Below are 4,670 nucleotides of genomic sequence, written 5' to 3'. Positions count from 1 at the left end.
TTCCTGCCTCTTCTCTCTGACCTGTACTGCCTGGGGGCTGGAGGTGGAGGTGGGGGAGGGGGGCTAGGCCTGGAGCCTCCCTCCTGCTCACAGGTGGGAGTTCCTTTGCCCACTAAGGGCCTCCACGCTGGCCCCGTGTGTCAAGTACAGTTGGGCATGGTCTCTGATAGGGGAGCACAGAGGAGAAGCAGGTGGTCACTGGGCAGTGGGGACAGGATATAGCCCATGTCAGGGTCTGCTAGGGCTGTGGGGGGCGGTCATCCCAGCGCAACCTGTCCATTATTCTGAGAGCTGAGCCGGCACCTGGGGTGGTGCGCCCAGCAGAGGCAAGGGTGCAGGCAAGGTTGGGGGGGGTGGTCTCCTGGCTGCTCGCTGAAGCTGAGTGTGGAGTACGGGACTGCCGAAGAAAGCTCAGGGCGACCTCTCGGACTCCCATACTTCTGCCTTGAGTGGGGTCGGCAAGGGCCCTGGGCCCTGGCCGCTTGCCTGGCCCCGTTGAGCCCCGCCTGGAAACCATAGCCCTGCCATTGAGCGTGGCCTGTCTTCGGGGCACCGTTGTAAGGACAGTACAGCATGTGTGAACTCATTTGAGGCTTTGAACAGCCCTCTTCTCCTCCTTTTACAGATGGGGCAACAGGTGCACAGCCAGGGAGGAGAGAAGCCAAATGAGAACCCACGCAGCCTGGCTCTCACACTTGCTGGCACCCTGACTGTTCATTGCCCTGCCTGACCCTAGGGCTGCTAGGCCAGCAGAAAAGGGGGCTTGGCCCAGGGGATCCCCCGGGGCTCCTGCCCACTGTGGGCTGGGAAGCAGCTGATGGAGACCCCTGCCTCCTCCCACTGCCCAGCGGTAGCTGGCAGGCATCTTCCCTAGATACGGGGAAATTCTGAACAGTGCTAGGAGCTGGGAGGGTTGAACTCTTCACTGCGCCCATGGAGAAAGGAGCCCGGGAAGCTGAGTGTCCTGGGCCTGTCCCAGATAGGGTTGAGCCCAGACTAGAGCCCAGGGAAGGGGGGTGGCCCTCCAGAGCAGGGTAGCACCATGGCCCTACCCAGTGGGGTATCCAAAGCTGTTGGTCCCCCTGGGCCCAGAATGGTGTGTGTGTGGGGGGGTCATACAGCCTCTTCCTGGGGCTCCTCCATGCTCTTCCCTGCCCTTTCTCGCCCTGTCGAGCCCCTTCTTCATTTCGGAGCCTGCTGGCAGTGGGGACAATGATGCCATCAGGTGTGGCCTGGGAAGTGGGACAGAAGTGATGGGGGGCATCTCCCACTGCTGCTCAGCGTGATAGCCTGGAGCCACCATCTGGGGCTCCTGGTACCTTCCCCCAAGTGCTGGGGTGGTCCAGCCCTCAGCTGGGCTGGAGTGTCACTATTGTTTAGGGGGCAACTGGGAGCTGTCTCAGGCCCCTGCACTCCTCTGGGGGGGGTGCTCCACCCCCCAGTCCCCCACCTCCTGACCCCTCAGGCTCCAGACAAGGCTTAGGCTTCAGCCTGACTCCTGACAAGGAGGTTGACACAGACTCACTGCCCCTTACCTAGTAACAAGGGTGGACAGCTGACATTTGCTGAGCACTTACTATGTGCTAGGCACTGTTCTAAAAGTTTTACTCAATATTCACTCACTTAATCCTCATATTAAGCCATATGAGGCAGGTGTTCTGCTCACCCTGCATCATACAGATGTGGAAACCGAGGCCCAGGGAAGCTTTGTTACTTCCCAGTTGTCAATAGTCAATATCTGAAAGCCGGCAGTAGGGCCCTGGAGCCCCAGCTTTGGACTGTCACCCTGCTGCCTAAAGAGCATTGAATTCAGTGTCCCCCCACTTCCCATCGGCCCCTGTCATTGTGCAGATGGGGCACAAGCCCTAAGAGTGGCAGAGCTGGCTTCGGACTCCCTGTCCAGTGCTCCTTTCACTCCACTGCCTACAGCTGGCTGCCGAGGGAGCATTCACAAGTGATTCTGTCCCCAGGGACTTTGATCCTGCCTCGGAGTCCTCCAGGGTCTCTGGGGATAGGGGCTGACACTGGCCAAGGCTCCCTCTGCTCCCTGTCAGCCTCTGCCATCACCCCCTGTAATTGGGCTTCCAGTCAGCAGGTAGAGTGATCTCTCGGAAGCTGGCCCAGAGAGGGCCCGCCTCCACCCGGCATCACACAGCTTAGTTCTTGTGCCCTTGGAGCCCGATGCTGCAGGGATGTCCCAGGTGCGGCTGGCACCCAGGACTGCATCTGTGGTGTCAGCCTCGGGGAACAACACTCCGGGTCCCTGACGGGGCCTCGTTTATTCCTTGTGTGCCTGCATCCCCCTAACAAGCCTGAGCCACGCCAGGGCCTTGGTCCCATGTTCAGAGGGGAGGTAGCTTTGCACCACTCCAGGGAGCAGCCCCTTCAGAGCAGGCAGCTTTCGGAACCGGCAGCCTCCCTCAGTGATTCCTGCTGGGGAACAGGTCTTCTTTTTTTAAAGATTTTATTTATTTATTTGACAGAGAGAGAGAGGGAGAGCATGCGCGTGCACGCACACAAGCAGGGGGAGCAGCAGAGAGAGAAGGACAAGCAGACTCCCTGCTGAGCAGGGAGCCTGATGTGGGGCTCTATCCCAGGACCCTGGGGTCATGACCTGAGCCGAAGGCAGACGCTTAACGACTGAGCCACCCAGGTGCCCCTATTAATGAGATTTTTAAAAACATTTTTTTAATATCCAATCAATGTAACCCGGTGTCTGTTTTACACACACAGAACATCTCAATTTGGACCAGCCATGTTTCACGCGCTGGATCGGTACATCTGGCCAGTGGCTACCATATTGGATAGGGGTGTCTAGACCTTTCCAGGGAAGGGGGACCAGCTTGTTGGCCACGTGCTTCCAGGCAGCGCCCTCTGCTGGCAGCTTGTAGTGCTGCCTGCCCAGGCAAAGGGCCTGGAGACCCACCTGAGCATTGGGGTGCCCCCTCTCTCATCACTCCCCATCTGATCACAGGAGAGCTGGGAGAATCAGATGAGGTGGCAGTGGGACATCAGTAGACTTGGTACATGGGGAGGGGACACTGGTCAGGGACAGGGGTGCTCTGTTGACAGAAATGTTGAGCCCTGATCACATTGAGCCAGAGGTTACTGGTGTTGAGTGATGCACCAGAGAATATTAATGCCCATTCCTCTCTTTAGCTCTGGTTGGACAGGCTTAGGCTCACAAAGGTACCCTGAGGCTCCCCCATGCCTGCCTCATGTGAGACCCCAGACTGTGCCCAGGGCAGTTTAGGATCTGTCTTCAAAAAACAGTGGTTGAGGGGTCCTCCTTCCAAATTGCCCCCAGCCCCTGGAGCTTTCACAGCCCAGGAGGGGCTGTCTAACCTGCCTACCCCCATCAGCACCCGCAAGCAGGACCAGCCAGCCGCTGCTCCTCACCGCCACATGGGGGCGCCCCGGCAAGCCAACGTCTCCCAGCCCCAGCGGTAGATGCGTCCAGCTCCCCGCGCCGGGATGGACACCCAGGCTGCGGTGGTCGGGGGCAGAAATCCTGTCTCTTCCGGGTCCAGTTCTTAAAGAGTGGCCCTCTCCGTCACCCTGAGGCCCACACACCCCTCACAGTCATGTCCCTGCTGGGGACTGTCCCTGGCTGCACCTGGGAAATAGGTACACAGACCTCAGTTTCCCACCACCCCAAACCTCTCCGGGACTGGCCCACGAATGGGGCAGGGGCATGTCCCCTTCTCAGGAACCCAGCAGCATCTATCTCTGGGCGCCTCCCGCAGCCCGTTGGAGTTTTACTGGGACTAGGAACGTGCACACCCGGCCCTCCCCATCCACTGCTCCCACTCGGGGTGCCCCCCCCCAGTGTAGGAATGAGAACTAAAAGTGCGGAGCTGGGTATCGTCTGTCACGCCCGAGCGGGTGAGGAGAAGGGCGTTACATAAACGGGAGGAAGTCTCAGCTATTACTTCACAAATACTCTTCGGCCACCGCGGGCACGTTTGTCGCCTTCTGTGGAGGGCGACCTTGCGCGCCCAGACTTGCACGCCCCCCAACTCCGGCTCCTTTTGACCTGGGTCAACGCCTCCGACCCGACTTTTCCTGCGTCTGGGAGGCTCTGGAGGCGCCGAGGCGCGAGGAGGGACGATTCTGGTCCAGCCGTGCTCTCTTCATTCGCAGACACAGCCTCCCTGTGTCCCCGGGGTCCTCGCCACCCGGCCCGTGGGCCCCGCGGCGCGACCATCGGCGCTCGGCGGGGACCGGCCAGGCAGGGGGAACCAGCTTTGGGGGTTGGGGGCTCCAGAGAGAGGCATGGGAACAGTCGGAGTCGGACGGGCTTCTGGAGGCTGGGATGGGGTTCCCAGGAAGATTTTAGAGAGAAGGGAAGGGGCCTAGGTCCGCGCGCGGAGAACGGCGTTCTTTGAAGGCGCGCAGGGGAGCGGAAGCAGCCGGCAGGAAGCGCGGAGGAATCGGGGTTGCCAAGGACAACGCGTTCTGGGCGGGGCTGCTGTTGGGCTACAGCTTGAGGGGCTGGGGGCGGGGCCTGGGGAGGCGGGGAGGGGGCGGAGCATGGGGGCGTTCTGAGTCAGAAGCGGCGTTGTGACTGGCGGAAATCCCATGCTCTGGGCGGGGCCTGAGCCTGAGCCGTGTGGAGGTCGGGGCGGGGCTTGGGGCGGGGCGGGGGCGGGCCCCGAGAGCAGGGACCG

The sequence above is a fragment of the Mirounga leonina genome, unplaced genomic scaffold (assembly GCF_011800145.1).
Source record: "Mirounga leonina isolate KUSES-001 unplaced genomic scaffold, KU_Mleo_1.0 Mir_82, whole genome shotgun sequence".
NCBI lineage: Eukaryota > Metazoa > Chordata > Mammalia > Carnivora > Phocidae > Mirounga > Mirounga leonina.
This window is presented reverse-complemented; position numbering follows the sequence as displayed.